This window comes from Aethalodelphis obliquidens, unplaced genomic scaffold, assembly GCF_003676395.1.
Source record: "Aethalodelphis obliquidens isolate GAN/ISIS:26980383/991018 unplaced genomic scaffold, ASM367639v1 scaffold4, whole genome shotgun sequence".
Taxonomy (NCBI): Eukaryota; Metazoa; Chordata; class Mammalia; order Artiodactyla; family Delphinidae; genus Aethalodelphis; species Aethalodelphis obliquidens.
The window spans coordinates 67,954,874-67,974,910 of record NW_020837948.1 but is presented as its reverse complement, the minus strand read 5'-3'; the positions used below and the strand labels follow the sequence as shown (position 1 = coordinate 67,974,910).

Sequence of the window (20,037 nt, the reverse complement as noted above, 5' to 3'; positions counted from 1 at the left end):
AGTGACAGCTTTACTTCTTCTTTTCCGATTTGGATTCCTTTTATTTCCTTTTCTTCTCTGATTGCTGTGGCTAAAACTTCCAAAACTATGTTGAATAAGAGTGGTGAGAGTGGGCAACCTTGTCTTGTTCCTGATCTTAGTGGAAATGCTTTCAGTTTTTCACCATTGAGGACGATGTTGGCTGTGGGTTTGTCATATATGGCCTTTATTATGTTGAGGAAAGTTCCCTCTATGCCTACTTTCTGCAGTGTTTTTATCATAAATGGGTGTTGAATTTTGTTGAAAGCTTTCTCTGCATCTATTGAGATGATCATATGGTTTTTCTCCTTCAATTTGTTAATATGGTGTATCACGTTGATTGATTTGCGTATATTGAAGAATCCTTGCATTCCTGGAATAAACCCCACTTGATCAAGATGTATGATCCTTTTAATGTGCTGTTGGATTCTGTTTGCTAGTATTTTGTTGAGGATTTTTGCATCCATTTTCATCTGTGATATTGGCCTGTAGTTTTCTTTCTTTGTAACATCCTTGTAGTTTTGGTATCAGGGTGATGGTGGCCTCGTAGAATGAGTTTGGGAGTGTTCCTCCCTCTGCTATATTTTGGAAGAGTTTGAGAAGGATAGGTGTTAGCTCTTCTCTAAATGTTTGATAGAATTCGCCTGTGAAGCCGTCTGGTCCTGGGCTTTTGTTTGTTGGAAGATTTTTAATCACAGTTTCAATTTCAGTGCTTGTGATTGGTCTGTTCCTATTGTCTATTTCTTCCTGATTCAGTTGGCAGGTTGTGCATTTCTAAGAATTTGTCCATTTCTTCCAGGGTGTCCATTTTATTGGCATAGAGTTGATTGTAGTAATCTCTCATGATCTTTTGCATTTCTGCAGTGTCCGTTGTTACTTCACCTTTTTCATTTCTAATTCTATTGATTTGAGTCTTCTCCCTTTTTTTTCTTGATGAGTCTGGCTAATGGCTTATGAATTTTTTTTATCTTCTCAAAGAACCAGCTTTTAGTTTTATTGATCTTTGTTATTGTTTCCTTCATTTCTTTTTCATTTATTTCTGATCTGATTTTTATGATTTCTTTCCCTCTGCTAACTTTGGGTTTTTTTTGTTCTTCTTTCTCTAATTGCTTTAGGTGCAAGGTTAGGTTGTTTATTCGAGATGTTTCCTGTTTCTTAAGGTAGGATTGTATTGCTATAAACTTCCTTCTTAGAAATGCTCTTGCTGCATTCCATAGATTTTGGGTTGTCGTGTCTCCATTGTCATTTGTTTCTAGGTATTTTTTGATTTCCTCTTTGATTTCTTCAGTGATCACTTCATTATTAAGTAGTGTATTGTTTAGCCTCCATGTGTTTGTATTTTTTACAGATCTTTTCCTGTAATTGATATCTAGTCTCATAGCATTGTGGTTGGAAAAGATACTTGATACAATTTCCATTTTCTTAAATTTACCAAGGCTTGATTTGTGACCCAAGATATGATCTATCCTGGAGAATGTTCCATGAGCACTTGAGAAAAATGTGTATTCTGTTGTTTTTGGATGGAATGTCCTATAAATATCAATTAAGTCCATCTTGTTTAATGTATCATTTAAAGCTTGTGTTTCCTTATTTATTTTCATTTTGGATGATCTTTCCATGGGTGATAGTGGGGTGTTAAAGTCCCCTACTATGAATGTGTTACTGTCAATTTCCCCTTTTATGGCTGTTAGTATTTGCCTTATGTATTGAGGTCCTCCTATGTTGGGTGCATAAATATTTACAATTGTTATATCTTCTTCTTGGATTGATCCCTTGATCATTATGTAGTGTCATTCTTTGTCTCTTCTAATAGTCTTTATTTTAAACTCTATTTTGTCTGATATGAGAATTGCTACTCCAGCTTTCTTTTGGTTTCCATTTGCATGGAATATCTTTTTCCATCCCCTTACTTTCAGTGTGTATGTGTCTCTAGGTCCGAAGTGGGTCTCTTGTAGACAGCATATATATGGGTCTTGTTTTTGTATCCATTCAGCCAGTCTGTGTCTTTTGGTGGGAGCGTTTAGTCCATTTACGTTTAAGGTAATTATCAATATGTATGTTCTTATTCCCATTTTCTTAATTGTTTTGGGTTTGTTATTGTAGGTCTTTTCCTTCTCTTGTGTTTCTTGCCTAGAGAAGTTCCTTTAGCAGCTGTTGTAGAGCTGGTTTGGTGGTTCTGAACTCTCTCAGCTTTTGCTTGTCTGTAAAGGTTTTAATTTCTCCATCAAATCTTAATGAGATCCTTGCTGGGTAGAGTAATCTTGGTTGCAGGTTTTTCTCCTTCATCACTTTAAATATGTCCTGCCAGTCCCTTCTGGCTTGCAGAGTTTCTGCTGAAAGATCAGCTGTTAACTTTATGGGGATTCCCTTGTGTGTTATTTGTTGTTTTTCCCTTGCTGCTTTTAATATGTTTTCTTTGTATTTAATTTTTGACAGTTTGATTAATATGTGTCTTGGTGTGTTTCTCCTTGGATTTATCCTGTATGGGACTCTCTGTGCTTCCTGGACTTGATTAACTATTTCCTTTTCCATATTAGGGAAGTTTTCAACTATAATCTCTTCAAATATTTTCTCAGTCCCTTTCTTTTTCTCTTCTTCTTCTGGAACCCCTATAATTCGAATGTTGGTGTGTTTAATGTTGTCCCTGAGGTCTCTGAGACTGTCCTCTGTTCTTTTCATTCTTTTTTCTTTATTCTGCTCTGCAGTAGTTATTTCCACTATTTTATCTTCCAGGTCACTTATCCATTCTTCTGCCTCAGTTATTCTGCTATTGATCCCATCTAGAGTATTTTTCATTTCATTTATTGTGTTGTTCATCATTGTTTGTTTCATCTTTATTTCTTCTAGGTCCTTGTTAACTGTTTCTTGCATTTTATCTATTCTATTTCCAAGATTTTGGATCATCTTTACTATCATTATTCTGAATTCTTTTTCAGGTAGACTGCCTATTTCCTCTTCATTTGTTAGGTCTGGTTCGTTTTTATCTTGCTCTTTCATCTGCTGTGTGTTTTTCTGTCTTCTCATTTTGCTTATCTTACTGTGTTTGAGGTCTCCTTTTTGCAGGCTGCAGGTTCGTAGTTCCCGTTGTTTTTGGTGTCTGCTCCCATTGGCTAAGGTTGGTTCAGTGGGTTGTGTAGGCTTTCTGATGGAGGGGACTAGTGCCTGTGTTCTGGTGGATGAGGGTGGATCTTGTCTTTCTGGTGGGCAGATCCACCTCTGGTGGTGTGTTTTGGGGTGTCTGTGGACTTATTATGATTTTAGGCAGCCTCTCTGCTAATGGGTGGGGTTGTGTTCCTGTCTCGCTAGTTGTTTGGCATAGGATGTCCAGCACTGTAGCTTGCTGGTGGTTGAGTGAAGCTGGGTGCTGGTGTTGAGAAGGAGATCTCTGGGAGATTTTCGCCATTTGATATTATGTGGAGCTGGAAAGTCTCTTGTGGACCAGTGTCCTGAAGTTGGCTCTCCCACCTCAGAGGCACAGCACTGACTCCTGGCTGGAGCACCAAGAGCCTTTCATCCACATGGCTCAGAATAAAAGGGAGAAAAAGTAGAAAGAAAGAATTAGTAGAAGTAGAAAGAAAGAAAGAAAGAAAGAAAGAAAGGAGAGATGGAGGAAGGTAGGAAGGAATGAAAGAGGGAAGGAAGGAAGGAAAAAAAGAAAGAAAGAAGATAAAATAAAATAAAGTAAAGTAAGATAAAATATAATAAAGTTATTAAAATAAAAAAATAATTATGAAGAGAAAAAAAAAAAGAAAAAACATTAAAAAAAAAAACGGACGGATAGGACCCTAGGAAAAATGGTGGAAGCAAAGCTATACAGACAAAATCACACAGAAGCATACACATACACACTCACAGAAAGAGGAGAAGGGGAAAAAACCCATAAATCTTGCTCTCAAAGTCCACCTCCTTAAATTGGGTTGATTCGCTGTCTATTCATGTATTCCACAGATGCAGGGGACATCACGTTGATTGTGGAGCTTTAATCCGCTGCTTCTGAGGCTGCTGGGAGAGATTTCCCTTTGTCTTCTTTGTTCTCACAGCTCCCACGGGCTCAGCTGTGGATTTGGCCCTGCCTCTGCGTGTAGGTCGCTGGAGGCCGTCTGTTCTTTGCTCAGACAGGACGGGGTTAAAGGAGCCGCTGATTCGGGGGCTCTGGCTCACTCAGGCCGGGGGGAGGGAGGGGCACGGATTGCGGGGCAAGCCTGCGGCAGCAGAGGCCTGCGTGATATTGTACCAGTCTGAGGCGCACGTTGCATTCTTCTGGGAGAGTTGCCCCTGGATCCCAGGACCCTGGCAGTTGCGGGCTGCACAGCCTCCCCGGAAGTGGGGTGGGGATAGTGACCTGTGCTTGCACACAGGCTTCTTGGTGGCAGCAGCAGCAGCCTTAGTGTCTCATGACCGTCTCTGGGGTCAGCGCTTTTAGCCGTGGCTCGCGCCCGTCTCTGGAGCTCCTTGAAGCAGCGCTCTTAATCCCCTCTCCTCGCGCACCGGGAAACGAAGAGGGATGAAAAAGTCTCTTGCCTCTTCGGCAGGTCCAGACTTTTCCCCGGACTCCCTCCTGGCTAGCCGTGGCGTACTAACCCCCTGCAGACTGTGTTCACACCGCCAACCCCAGCCCTTTCCCGGCGCTCCGACCGAAGCCCGAGCCTCAACTCCCAGCCCCGGCGGGTGAGCAGACAAGCCTCTCGGTGGTGAGTGCCTGTCGGTCCTGATCCTCTGTGCGGGAATCTCTCTGCTTTGCCCTCTGCACCCCTGTTGCTGTGCTCTCCTCCATGGCTCTGAAGCTTCCCCCCTCCCTCACCTGCCGTATCCACCCGCGAAGGGGCTTACTAGTGTGTGGAAACCTTTCCTCCTTCACAGCTCCCTCCTACTGGTGCAGGTCCCATCCCTATCGTTTTGTCTCTGTTTATTCTTTTTTCTTTTGCCCTACCCAGGTACGTGGGGGGTTCCTTGCCTTTTGGGAGGTCTGAGGTCTTCTGCCAGCGTTCAGTAGGTGTTCTGTAGGAGTTGTTCCACGTGTAGATGTATTTCTGGTGTATCTGTGGGAAGGAAGGTGATCTCCGTGTCTTACTCTTCCGCCATCTTCCCGGAAGCACCCTGGACTGTTGTTTCTGATGGGATGACAAGATGCCCTGTGTTCCCAGAGCTTCTGCTGGGAATAGCAGGGACAAACTTTCATTCCAGTTCTTGGTGAGCCTTCTTCTTTCTCTTAATGTTGGACATTTGGCCTCAGATTAACTCTTTGGTGGTTGAGATGTTTTCTCAATGCCTCCTTACTCTTTACCTGTCCTTATGCAGTTGACTGTTAAACAATGCAGAGGTGAAGGGCTCTGAGCCTCTGTGCAGTTGAAAATCTGAATATAATTTATAGTCAGCCATCTGCAGGTACCACATCTGTGGGTTCAACCAACTACAGATCGTGCAGTACTATGGTATTTACTATTGAAAAAAATTTGAACATAATTGGACCCTCACAGTTCAAACCCTTGTTCTTTAAAGGTCAACTGTACTATACTTCCAAAATAAGATATAACTGGGGCCTGCTTAATTTTACTGTACAAAAAGAGTCTAACTAAATACACTCATATCAATGCTTATTTTCTTTTACCTTCATGTATATAATGTCCATTTTTACCTAGACTAACACCTTAAATGATATTGACTAATATCTTGATGCCTTCATGCCTCTGTCTCTAGTTGTCTGCTCTCAGCACTCAACAGTGTACTAGACTCCTGAAGTTATTCCAAACTTTTAGTTTTTTTTAAATACAGTATTATAGGGTTAGCTTTCTCCCTATCTTTTCTGTTTGTTAAATCCCTTGAGAAATATTTATTCTTTGCTCTGTTTTATCTTTGGTCCTTGATTTCGGTCTGAATCAGATTCATTTTTTGAACTACCACCTTTACTTGCTTCAGATAAAATCCCTCTCCTCCATTTATCCAGCAGGTGATCAATGCTCCTTGACCTAACAGCTCTTCTCCTTCCCCAGTCTGCTTCTTTTTTTTTTTAAACATCTTTATTGGAGTATAATTACTTTACAGTGTTGTGTTAATTTCTGCTGTATAACAAAGTGATGCTGTGACTGATAGAAAAATGCCAGCAGATACTGTTTATTAACATACAGTTTTTTTAATAGTAAAGTATATAAAAATGGAACTGCTTTATGGTGACTACAAAAAATAGACAAAGCAGGATGCTCCCAGACTGATCCTGGGATTTCCTCATCCCCCAAACTTTCCCACCTGCTGTTGACTCTACCTACACAGAGTGAAGATGCTCTGGGCTGTTCTGGAGACTCAGGCTGTGTGCCTGCCTGCTAACCAGGTTCAGTAGCCAGGGCAAAGCAACCTCAGACTATCCCTGGATATTCACTGCAAAGGCAAATTCTGTAGGTTACCTGTTCCCTAGCAAGACCAGGGCCTCGGCCTGCCTGTGATCTATTTCTGTAAGCCAGGTGATTTTTCTCTTTTATGTTACACCTACGAAGTCAATCCAAAAGCTAAATATTTCAACCTAGAAGCCAGAGGAAATATTGCAGGCTGGCACGAGTTAGCTCCTGAGAAAACTCAAGGCAGTATTCTCTGCAGCTTTCATTTTCTGGAACTTTTTTTTTCTCTGGAAGCCCCTTATTGTTGTCAACTAGACCTATAGCATCCTATAGAAATAATGCTGGTGATAGAAATAATCACTAGAGACTTCTAGAAATAAAAAGGAGAAAATATTGGCCAAGGACAACCATAAAACAGAATGAAGTTGTATCCTGTGTATTTTGCGTGCCATAAAGCAGTGTTAGTAAAAGAAAAGCTAATGTATATAAAATGCCTAGTCTGATGCCTCTAGACACAATTATTTCATTATTGTTATTATTTTGGTTCACCACCCCCCAAGAGTGGCGGTGATAAAGCACAAGTGACAGAAGAGTGTGACAGTTATTGTTTCTGTTACTAAAGAAGGCTGTCTCAAGCTCAGCATGGTTGGATGTGTGCTTTTTATACTCATGCTGCAACTGTGGTAGATGGTATATGGGTAACTGCCACTTGCCAAGCTCTTAAATTACTGCCAAGATGGTTCACATGGAGCCATTACAGACTAAGAGTGCTGGGAATTGATGCCCAGTTTTATTTTCTAGAGGGTGGAATTGGTTTTCTGTTACTCTAAGAGTCTTATGGATTTTTTTTTTCTTTCTCTTTGGCTGCCTAAAATCATTTTCTTCTTCCTAACAGCATCATGTTAGGCTCATTTACCTCGTCCCTGCTGGAAGTAGCCTGGTGGGACTCCAATCGGGTGCACTGTCCTTCACTAGCCAAGAGCTAGGATTTGATCCATGTTAGACCAGTTGAATGTTCCCTCCCTGGAGTATGAATCTTAAGTAGAGGGACAAAGAGACTGAATATGGTTGGAATCCATTTGTCTCATTGGCAGACAGGTCTTAAAGATAACTCCTGAATTCCTTCTTAACGGCCTCTGGAGCAGCTGGATTCTGTTGGTGGTCAAATCTAGTTCTCCAGTCTTCCCACTGGTTCCCATGCACTTATGTTTATTCTGGGAAGCCTGTTGCCTGTAGTTTCTGTTGCCTGTGACCAAAGAAATATAGCTGTCATAAGGACCTGCCCAATAGCTACGAGTCTGATACCAGGCTGCACACTCCAGTCTGCCTGTTCTTAGTAAGAACAGGAGAAAACCGCATGCTTTCTCAGAGACCCTAGAGCCCAGAAGTGAGGAGAGTAAAGTGAAGTTTCTCATCTCTTAGAAGAGGCTCATCTCCTTTGCTGGGTTAGAAACACTTGTAATTATTCATTTGACTCTCCCCAGCAGCATACCAGCTTGCACATAGCAGGTGCTTGGCAAATGTTGACTGAATTAATCTAGTTGATGAAGGGCCAAAGTCCTGAGTTCTATTCTGAACTTTGGCAGTCTTAGCAATGGGAACTTGGATTAATCTTGGCCTCACTTTCTTCCTTAATAAAATTAGAATCATAATATCTGCCCCACCCACTTCTTAAAGTGGGTAAGAGGGTAAACTGGCGTGATGTGTGGGGAAGGATTTTATGCCTGCTGAAGCAGTGAGAAAGCAATTAGAAGGCAGACATGGAGTCAAGCTTTAGCTCTGCCCAAGATCCCCTCACTGTGGACAAGTGTCTCGCTCCTTGGCCCTCAGTTTCCCAATTTATAAAGAGAGGGGTTTGGACCATAAGATTTTTTTTTTAATTTTTAAAATTTTATATTGGAATATAGTTGATTAACAATGTTGTGTTAGTTTTAGGCATACAGCAAAGTGATTCTATTATACATATACATGTATCTATTCTTTTTCAAATTCTTTTCCCATTTAGGTTGTTACAGAATACTGAGCAGAGTTCCCTGTGCTATACAATAGTGGACCGTAAGATTTTAAAGTTTCCTTTGACTTCTAACTTTCTGCAATTCTGTGACTGGAAAGTTAGAACTATTTATTGTGGAGCAGCTGAAGTAATTTAGAAGCTTCATAAGCTGCTTCTCTTGAACACCTTAGTCTTCTTCCATCATCTTTGGTAGGACTTGATCAGGTCCTACCTCTACTCCAATTCTCTTAATTTCACGTGGGGATTAATAGGTTTGGGCTGCCTTAATTTTAGCCTAATGTATCAAATGGGATGTGTCTCAGTTTTCACATAACAGATCCAAAACTTAGTGGCTTTAAATAATAGCTCTTTGTTTGCTCATCATTCTGTAGATTGTTAACTTGGGCAGGGTTCATTTGGGGTGGCTCATCTCTGCTGCACTTGGAGTTTGCTGTGTTCACTCATGCTTTTGAGTCCCCTTGGCAGACTGTCTGGGGCCAGCTCATTCTGGATAACCTCATTCATAGGTCCAAGGTATCAGCTGAAAGAGCTGGAATGCATGGGGTGGCTGGGCCTTTCTTTCCATATGATGTCTCACTCCAGGAAGGCCATCATCCTCGAGAAGGCTAGCTGGGCTTCTTTGTGTTCCAGGGGGTGAGCATGGAAGCTGCAAGTGAACTGATGCTTGGAAGTCACACATGTCATTTCTCCCTCATTCTAATGGTCAAAGCAAACCACAAGGCCAACTCAGATTCAAGCAATTGGGAAATAGACTCCATTTCCTGCAAAAAAATTTGTGGCCATATTTAGTCTATCACAGAAAGGCATGGTGGAAGACACTGGGGGAAAAAGCAGAAGTTAATATTCATATGTTTGGAATGTAAGGAGTAGAAAATTTAAATAGAAAATCCTTTATCCGTTGAATAAAAGGTGAACAAATGTTTAAGGAATACTAATGTAAAGTGATACCATATTGTCATCTTGCTGGGGTTCCCACATGTCTTTTTTTTTTTTTTTTTTTGCGGTACGCGAGCTTCTCACCGCCGTGGCCTCTCCCGTTCCAGAGCACAGGCTCCGGACACGCAGGCTCAGCGGCCATGGCTCACGGGCCCAGCCGCTCTGCGGCATGTGGGATCTTCCCGACCGGGGCACGAACCCGTGTCCCGTGCATCGGCAGGCGGACTCTCAACCACTGCGCCACCAGGGAAACCCTCCCATATGTTTTGATTGGGTTCAGTATAAAGGGTCCATTTGTTAGAAATGGATACATCCTCTTGTCTAGACGGCTCTTTGAGGGAGGAGCTTTTTATGTCAGATGACTTAAAATCCAATAAACAGCTTAAAAACAATACAGAAAAAAATCAAGGCTTTTTTTTTTTTTCCTTTAAATCAATAAGCATAGCATGTCTTAGTTACTCAACCATCACTATTTGGCTCCATTAAAAGTTGTCTTTCCAACTGGAATAATAGTTCAGATTTAAGACCAGTTGACTGTCTTAAATGCAGGAGCGGGTATGTCCTGGAGTCTTGCCAGGCATGTCTCTTACCAGGTACTGTTTGCCAATTAACATTCTTTAAGGCAGTATTTTTCTTTTCTAATAAGCGCTCTGTCATATATATTATTGTTGTAGGAAGCCTTTACACTGAGATTTATCTATGTGACAATATGCTTAGTTGCATGTTTAATTTTTAAAAAGGAATTCATTGTTAGACATCAGAGTTTATATAAAGAAATGTGATTTTCTATATTCTTTTTTTTCTACCACAAGTCCTCATTTACTACCTAATCATGCTTCTATTTTTTTTTTTTTTTTTTTGTGGTACGCATCGGCAGGCGGACTCTCAACCACTGTGCCACCAGGGAAGCCCGATGCTTCTATTTTTAATTAACTAAGTGATGATATTATTAATAGCTAACATGCATTGAGTGCCAGGTACTGGGCTAAATATTTTACCCACCTCATTGAATTTAATTCTCCCAATAAATCACTTATTCCATGAAATATGATTACTCTCATTTTCTAGATGAGGAAACTGAGGCTTGGGGTAATCACCTTTCCCTGAGTCGACCAGGTAGCACAATATATTTTCTAAGCCTTTATTTCCATAGGCAAAATTTGAAGACATACTTCATCTTTTTTCTAAAGATACATTGTGTTCCTTTGAGATAGAAATGACTTAATAAAAAGGAGCTTTAATACATATTCAACATGTATGTGACCTTAATGTCTATAACCTAATATTATAAGGCTGGACATTTGGATATTCCAGGAATGTACTAAATTAATAATAATTCTGAACTTCATTTGAAATCATAGATCAAGGCATGGCAAGCGTTTTCAGTAAAGGGTCAGAGAGTAGATATTTTTGGTTTTGTGGGCAGCAGGTTTCTGTTGCATCTATTCAACTTTGCCATTGTAGAGCAAAAGAAGCCATAGAAAATATGTAAATGGATGGGCTTAACTATGTTCCAATAAAAATTTATAAGACCATGTGGATGGGCTGAATTTGGCCTACAAGTCATAGTTTGCCAACTTAGATTATAGGCCATTTTGTATCCACTTGTCACCATTAATGTTATCCTAATAAACTAAATTGTTGGGATATGATTTTAGTGATAATACAGAGAGAGAGGCCTGTTCAGTAGTCTGGAACACGGGAAAACCTGTATCCACATTAACTGACATTGAATGGCTTGTTGGCTTTAGTCATCTGCATAATGGCTTTCTCAGTATAATTTGTTAGTAGCTAATTGAGTTAGGTTATCAACTGTGGAAGTAAAATTGATATGGCCCTGCCACCATTATGAATAAGTGTGCCCATAATGTCCCACAGTCAGGATAAAATAAAACCCACATTGCACTCTGAGACAAACCAAAAATAACAATTTTATTCTGCATAGTTTTAGTCTCCAAGACACAAGAATTCTTGAGCATTTCCTGTAAGCCACCAACTCCCTAACAAAGCAACTCTATCTCTGACTTTTGTAAAACTGATGTCTGAAGATAGATTATGACATATGCAGATGTTAGCTGTGAGAAAACTGTTTTTTTTTTTCTTCATGAACAGACTAACTATAAATTCAGTAACTTTGGCAATTAAAAAAGTGAATACATTCCTTGTGTTTTCTATTTGCTCAATCAGTTCTCAAGTCTGGCTTCTTTGCAACTTACCTGCAAGCAAGCTTCTTTCTTTGTGTGCTTTCTGTCTGACTCTTCTTGCACATTTATTAAGTGTTCCTTATAGCACAGTGTGAACAGGATGATCAGTTTTCTATTGAACACATTAGAGACTGATAATTTAAGATTTCAAAGTTTGACCTAACCTTGAGGAGGCTGGTCGTGGCCTATTTTGACAAACTACAGATAAAGCTACTGGTCACTATGGGAGGATAAATCTTTGCTTTGCCTGCCTTTCTTCCAGGATGACAAAAAGGGGCAGAATTTGAAGGAATACAAATTGGAAAGAGACTTGGAAAAATAATTATAATTTTATTTATTTTTAACATCTTTATTGGAGTATAATTGCTTTACAATGGTGTGTTAGTTTCTGCTGTATAACAAAGTGACTCAGCTATACATATACATATATCCCCATATCTCCTCCCTCTTGCATCTCCCTCCCACCCTCCCTATCTCACCCCTCTAGGTGGTCACAAAGCACCGAGTTGATCTCCCTGTGCTATGCAGCTGCTTCCCACTAGCTATCTATTTTACATTTGGTAGTGTATATAAGTCCATGCCACTGTCTCACTTTGTCCCAGCTTACTGTTCCCCCTCCCTGTGTCCTCAAGTCCATTCTCTACTTCTGCGTCTTTATTCCTGTCCTGCCCCTAGGTTCTTCAGGACCTTTTTCTTTCTTTTTTTTTTAGATTCCATATACATGTGTTAGCATATAGTATTTGTTTTTCTCTTTCTGACTTCACTCTGATTGTGAAGTCACCACCCACCTCACTACAAATAACTCAGTTGAGTTTCTTTTTATGGTTGAGTGATATTCCATTGTATATACGTGGATGTGAATATATATATATTCACGTGAATATATATATTCCATTGTGTATACATTGATGTATATATATATACATATATGTATTGTGTGTGTATATATATATATATATTCACATGAATATATATATATATTCCGTTGTATATACATTGATATTCCATTGTCTATAGCTTTTTTATCCATTCATCTGTCGATGGACACTTAGGTTGCTTCCATGTCCTGGCTATTGTAAATAGAACTGCAATGAACACTGTGGTACATGACTCTTTGTGAATTGTGGTTTTCTCAGGGTATATGCTCAGTAGTGGGATTGCTGGGTCATATGATAGTTCTATTTTTAGTTTTTTGAGGAACCTCCATACTGTTCTCCATAGTGGCTGTATCAATTTACATTCCCACCAACAGTGCAAGAGGATTTCCTTTTCTCCACACACTCTCCAGCATTTATTGTTTGTCGATTTTTTGATGATGGCCATTCTGACTGATATGAGGTGATACCTCATTGTAGTTTACATTTGTATTTCTCTAATGATTAGTGATGTTGAGCATCCTGTCATGTGTTTTTTGGCAATCTGTATATCTTCTTTGGAGACATGTCTATTTAGGTCTTCTGCCCATTTTTGGATTGGGTTGTTTGTTTTTTTGATATTGAGCTACATGAGCTGCTTGTATATTTTGGAGATTAATCCTTTGTCCGTTGATTCCTTTGCAAATATTTTCTCCCATTCTGAGGGTTGTCTTTTCGTCCTGTTTATGGTTTCCTTTGCTGTGCAAAAGCTTTTAAGTTTCATTAGGTTCCATTTTAAAATTTTTATTTCCATTTCCTTAGGAGCGGGTCAAAAAGGATCTTGCTGTGATTTATGTCATAGAGTGTTCTGCCTATGTTTTCCTATAAGAGTTTGATAGTGTCTGCCCTTACATTTAGGTCTTTAATCCGTTTTGAGTTTATTTTTGCATATGGTGTTAGGGAGTGTTCTAATTTCATTCTTTTACATGTAGCTGTCCAGTTTTCTCAGCACCACTTATTGAAGAGACTGTCTTTTCTCCATTGTATATTCTTGCCTCCCTTATCAAAAATAAGGTGATCATATGTGCGTGGGTTTATCTCTGGGCTTTCTATCCTGTTCCATTGAGCTATATTTCTGTTTTTGTGCCAGTACCATACTGTCTTAATTACTGTAGCTTTGTAGTATAGTCTGAAATCTGGGATTCCTGATTCCTACAGCTCCATTTTTCTTTCTCAAGATTGCTTTGGCTATTTGGAGTCGTTTGTGTTCCATACAAATTGTGAAATTTTTTGTTCGAGTTCTGTGAAAAATGCCATTGGGAGTTTGATAGGATTGCATTGAATATGTAGATTGCTTTGGGTAGTACAGTCATTTTCACAATGTTCATTCTTCCAATCCAAGAACATGGTATATCTCTCCATCTGTTTGTATCATTTTTCATTTCTTTCATTAATTTCTTTTAGTTTTCTGCATACAGGTCTTTTGTCTCCTTAGGTAGATTTATTCCTAGGTATTTTATTCTTTTTGTTGCAATGGTAAATGGGAGTGTTTTGTTAATTTCACTTTCATATTTTTCATCATTAGTGTATAAGAATGCAAGAGATTTCTGTGCATTAATTTTGTATCCTACTACTTTACCAGATTCATTGATTAGCTCTAGTAGTTTTCTGGTAGCATCTTTAGGATTCTCCATGTATAGTATCATGTCATCTGCAAAGAGTGACAGCTTTACTTCTTCTTTTCTGATTTGGATTCCTTTTATTTCTTTTTCTTCTCTGATGCTGTGGCTAATCAACCTTGTCTTGCTCCTCATCTTAGAGGAAATGGTTTCAGTTTTTCACCACTGAGAATGATGTTGGCTGTGGGTTTGAAATATATGACCTTTATTATGTTGAGGTAAGTTCCCTCTATGCCTACTCTCTGGAGGGGTTTTATCATAAATCAGTGTTGAATTTTGTTGAAAGGTTTTTCTGCATCTATTGAGATGATCATATGGTTTTTATCCTTCAGTTTGTTAATATGGTTTATCACATTGATTGATTTGCATATATTGAAGAGTCTTTGCATTCCTGGGATAAACCCCACTTGATCATGGTATATGATCCTTTTATGTGCTGTTGGATTCTGTTTGCTAGTATTTTGTTGAAAATTTTTGCATCTATGTTCATCAGTGATATTGGCCTATAGTCTTCTTTCTTTGTGACATCTTTGTCTGGTTTTGGTATCAGGGTGATGGTGGCATCATAGAATGAGTTTGGGAGTGTTCCTCCCTCTGCTATATTTTGGAAGAGTTTGAGAAGGAAAAGTGTTAGGTATTCTCTAAATGTTTGATAGAATTCGCCAGTGAAGCCAGCTGGTCTGGGACTTTTGTTTGTTGGAAGTTTTTTTTTTTTTTTTTTTTGCGGTACGCAGGCCTCTCACTGTTGTGGCCTCTCCCGTTGTGGAGCACAGGCTCCGGATGTACAGGCTCAGCAGCCATGGCTTACGGGTCTAGTCGCTTTGCGGCATGTGGGATCTTCCCGGACCGTGGCACGAACCCGTGTCCCCTGCATTGGCAGGTGGACTCTCAACCACTGCGCCACCAGGGAAGCCCTGTTGGAAGTTTTTAAATCACAGTATCAATTTCAGTGGTTGTGATTGGTCTGTTTATATTTTCTGGTTCAGTCTTGGAAGGTTTTGCTTTTCTAAGAATGTGTCCATTTCTTCCAGGTTGCCCATTTTATTGGCATGTAGTTGCTTGTAGTAATCTCTCATGGTCCTTTATATTTCTGCAGTGGCAGTTGTTACTTCTCCTTTTTCATTTCTAATTCTGTTGATTTGAGTCTTCTCCCTGTTTTTCTTGATGTGTCTGGCTAATGGTATATCAATTTTGTTTATCTTCTCACAGAACCAGCTTTTAGTTTTATTGATATGTGCTATCGTTTCCTTCATTTTCTTTCATTTATTTCTGATCTGATCTTTATGATTTCTTTCCTTCTGCTAATTTTGGGGGTTTTTGTTCTTCTTTATCTAATTGCTTTAGGTGTAAGGTTAGGTTGTTTATTTGAGATGTTTCTTGTTTCTTGAGGTAGGATTGTATTGTGATAAACTTCCCTCTTAGAACTCTTTTGCTGCATCCCATAGGTTTTGGGTCATCGTGTTTTCATTGTCATTTGTTTCTAGGTATTTTTTTTTTAACATCTTTATTGGAGTATAGTTGCTTTACAGTGGTGTGTCTAGGTATTTTTTGATTTCCTCTTTGATTTCTTCAGAGATCTCTTGGTTATTTAGTAGTATATTTTTTAGCCTCCATGTGTTTGTATTTTTTGCAGATTTTTTCCTGTAATTGATGTCTAGTCTCATAGTGTTGTGGTTGGAAAAGATACTTGAAATGATTTGAATTTCCTTAAATTTACCAAGGCTTAATTTTTGACCCAAGATATGATCTATCCTGGAGAATGTTCCATGAGCACTTGAGAAGAAAGTGTAATCTGCTGTTTTTGGATGGAATGTCCTATAAATATCAATTAAGTCCATCTATTTTTAATGTATCATTTAAAGCTTGTGTTTCCTTATTTATTTTCATTTTGGATGATCTGTCCATTGGTGACAGTGGGGTGTTAAAGTCCCCTACTATGATTGTGTTACTGTCGATTTCCCCATTTATGGCTGTTAGTATTTGTCTTATGTATTGAGGTGCTCTATGTTGGGTGCATAAATATTTACACTTGTTATATCTTCTTCTGGATTGATCCCTTGATCATTATGTAGTGTCCTTCTTTGTCTTTTGTAATAGTCTTTATTTTAAAGTTTATTTTTTCTGATATAAGAATTTCTTCTCCAGCTTTCTTTTGATTTCCATTTGCATGGAATATCTTTTTCCATCCCCTCACTTTCAGTCTGTATGTGTCCCTAGGTCTGAAGTGGGTCTCCTGTAGACAGCATATATATGGGTCTTGTTTTTGTATCCCTTCAGCCAGTCTATGTCTTTTGGTTGGAGCATTTAATACATTTACATTTAAGGTAATTATTGATATGTATGTTCCTGTTACCATTTTCTTAATTTTTTTGGGTTTGTTATTGTAGGTCTTTTCCTGCTCTTGTGTTTCCTGCCTATAGAAGTTCCTTAAGCATTTGTTTTAAAGCTGGTTTGGTGGTGCTGAATTCTCTTAGCTTTTGCTTGTCTGTAAAGGTTTTCATTTCTCCATCGAATCTGAGTGAGATCCTTGCTGGGTAGGGTAGTCTTGGTTGTAGGTGTTTCACTTTCATCACTTTAAATATGTCTTGCCACTCCCTCTGGTTTGCAGAGCTTCTGCTGAAAGATCAGCTGTTAACCTTATGGGGATTCCCTTGTGTGTTATTTGTTGTTTTTCCCTTGCTGCTTTTAGTATTTTTTGTTTGTATTTCATTTTTGATAGTTTGATTAATATGTGTTTTGGTGTTTTTCTCCTTGGATTTATCCTGTGTGGGACTCTCTGTGCTCCTTGGACCTGATTGATTCTTTCCTTTCCCACATTAGGGAAGTTTTCAACTGTAATCCCTTCAAATATATTCTCAGTCCCTTTCTTTTCCTCTTCCTCTTCTGGGACCCCTATAATTCGAATGTTGGTGCATTTAACGTTGTCCCAGTGGTCTGTAAGACTGTCCTCAATTCTTTTCATTCTTTTTTCTTTATTCTGCCTTGCGGTAGTTATTTCAACTGTTTTGTCTTGCAGGTCACTTATCTGTTCTTCTGCCTCAGTGATTCTGCTATTTATTCCTTCTAGAGAATTTTAAATTTCATTTATTGTGTCGTTCATTATTGTTTGTTTCATCTTTAGTTCTTCTAGGTCCTTGTTAAATGTTTCTTGCATTCTGTCCATTCTATTTCCAAGATTTTGGATCATCTTTACTATCATTATTCTGAATTCTTTTTCAGGTAGACTGCCTATTTCCTCTTCATTTGTTAGATCTGGTGGGTTTTTACCTTGCTCCTTCATCTACTGTGTGTTTCTCTGTCTTCTCATTTTGCTTAACTTACTGTGTTTGAGGTCTCCTTTTTGCAGGCTGCAGGTCCGTAGTTCCCGTTGTTTTTGGTGTCTGCTCCCATTGGCTAAGGTTGGTTCAGTGGGTTGTGTAGACTTCCTGGTGGAGGGGACTAGTGCCTGTTCTGGTGGATGAGGCTGGATCTTGTCTTTCTGGTGGGCAGGTCCACGTCTGGTGGTTTGTTTTGGGGTGTCTGTGGACTTATTATGATTTTAGGCAGCCTCTCTGCTAATGGGTGGACTTGTGTTCCTGTCTTGCTAGTTGTTTGGCATAGGGTATCAAGTCTTGGAGCTTGCTGGTCATTAAGTGGAGCTGGGTCTTAGTGTTGAGATGGAGATCTCTGGGAGAGCTTTTGCTGTTTGTTATTACATGGAGACAGGAGGTCTCTGGTGGACCAATGTCCTGAACTTGGCTTTCCCTCTTCAGTGGCACAGGCCTGACACCCAGCTGGAGCAGCAAGACCCTGTCAGCCACATGGCTTAAAAGAAAAGTTTGAAAAAAAGAAAGAAGGAAAGGAAGAAGAGGGCAACCAAATCAAAAAGAAAATCCACCAATGATAACAAGTGCTAAAAACTATACTAAAAAAATAACAAACAAAGAAACCCAGACAGAACCGTAGGGCAAATGGTAAAAGCAAAGCTATATAGACAAAATCTCACAAAGAAGTATACACATACACACTCAGAAAAAGAGAAAAAGGAAAAAAAAATTACCTATAAAAATAAAGGAAGAGAGTAACCAAATCAATAAACAATTCTACCACTGATAATAAACTCTAAATACTAAACTAAGAGAAACATGAAACCAGAAACAAATTAGATGCGGAAAGCAAACCGCAAGTCTACAGTTGCTCCCAAAGTCCACTGCTTCAATTTTAGGATGATTCGTTGTCTATTCAGATATTCCACACATGCAGGGTACATCAAGTTGATTGTGGAGATTTTATCCACTGCTCCTGAGGCTGCTGGGAGAGATTTCCCTTTCTCTTTGTTTGCACAGTTCCTGGGGTTCAGCTTTGGATTTGGCCTCCCCTCTGTGTGTAGGTCTCCTGAGGGCGTCTGTTCTTCACTCAGACAGGATGGGGTTAAAGGAGCATCTGATTCGGGGGCTCTGGCTCACTCAGGCCGGAGGGAGGGAGGGGTACGGATGTGGGAAAGCCTGTGGTGGCAGAGGCCGGCGTGACATTTCACCAGCCGGAGGTTCACCGTGCATTCTCCCGGGGAAGTTGTCCTTGGATCATGGGACCCTGGTAGTTGCGGGCTGCAGAGGCTCCCTGGAGGGGTGGTATGGAGAGTGACCTGTGCTTGCACACAGGCTTCTTGGTGGCTGCAGCAGCAGCCTGAGCATCTCATGCCCGTCTCTGGTATCCACGCTGATGGCCGTGGCTTGTGCCCGTCTCTGGAGCTCGTTTAGACAGTGCTCTGAATCCCCTCTCCTCGTGCACTAGGAAACAATGGTCTCTTGCCTCTTAAGCAGGTCCAGACTTTTTCCCGGACTCCCTCCCGGCTAGCTGTGGCGCACTAGCCCCCTTCAGGCTGTGTTCACGCAGCCAACCCCTGTCCTCTCCCTGGGATACGACCTCCGAAGCCGGAGCCTCAGCTCCCAGCCTCTGCCCGCCCCGGCGGGTGAGCAGACAAGCCTCTCAGGCTGGTGATTGCTGGTCGGCACCAATCCTCTGTGCGGGTGAAATATGGAACGCCTCACGAATTTGCGCATCATCTTTGCGCAGGGACCATGCTAATCTTCTCTGTATCGTCCCAATTTTAGTATATGTGCTGCTGAAGCGAGCACATAATTTTAATTTTAAAATTCATAAAATCTTTGTGAAATCTTTGTTGCCTGAGTCAGACTTGACCTTGTACTTATGTCTGATTCATATGGTGTGGTAACAAAGTTAATAACATCATCTAACATTCTACCTGCCTAATGACTTCCATATTCTTTTAAAATAGTGTACGTTTTCAAAAGAGTCATTAATATGGGCAGCCGACCCTGGCTTTTGCAGTCTCAAGGTACCATTATTCCATTTTTCTTCTGCCCTAAGATTGAGACCTTAGCCAAAATGACCCAGAAAAAGCCACCCAACTATTGAATTTGTTAATGAACTCCCCTTCCCATGATAGTTTTTATCATAATGAGAGAATATGAGCTAGTTCCATGATAATTGATAGGGCCATCCAGTTAAATATGGCAGACTAAGCACCTTTGCTACTTGTATTTATTTTTGTGAATACATGTATTCATCTTTGCTACTTTCCACAATCTCATGTATTTATCTTTGCTACTTTCTATAATCTCATGAGAAGGACAATAAAGAAATGAGTGTAAATTCATAAGGACAGAAAACAGGAAAGGAGGGCTTCCCTGGTGGCGCAGTGGTTGAGAGTCCGCCTGCCGATGCAGGGGGCGCGAGTTCGTGTCCCGGTCCGGGAGGATCCTACATGCCGTGGAGCTGCTGGGCCCATGAGCCATGGCCGCTGGGCCTGCGCGTCCGGAGCCTGTGCTCCGCGACTGGAGAGGCCACAACAGTGAGAGGCCCGCGTATCACAAAAAAAAAAAAAAAAAAGAAAACAGGAAAGGAGAAGACAGTAGGTAAGCCTTGTCAGAATTTTAGAATTTTCAAGATATGGAAACAACCTAAGCCCATGAATAATTAATGGATAAATAAAATGTGGTG

At 40.1% G+C, this 20,037-nt stretch overlaps 1 non-coding gene across 1 annotated transcript; it reads right to left on the bottom strand.

Annotated features, from left to right (window-relative positions):
- Positions 1-19,044: 19,044 nt before the first annotated feature.
- LOC113617737 (U6 spliceosomal RNA) lies at positions 19,045-19,151 on the bottom strand. The gene has a single exon (XR_003431746.1). It is a non-coding gene; the product is annotated as a U6 spliceosomal RNA (small nuclear RNA).
- Between the last annotated feature and the right edge of the window lie 886 nt (positions 19,152-20,037).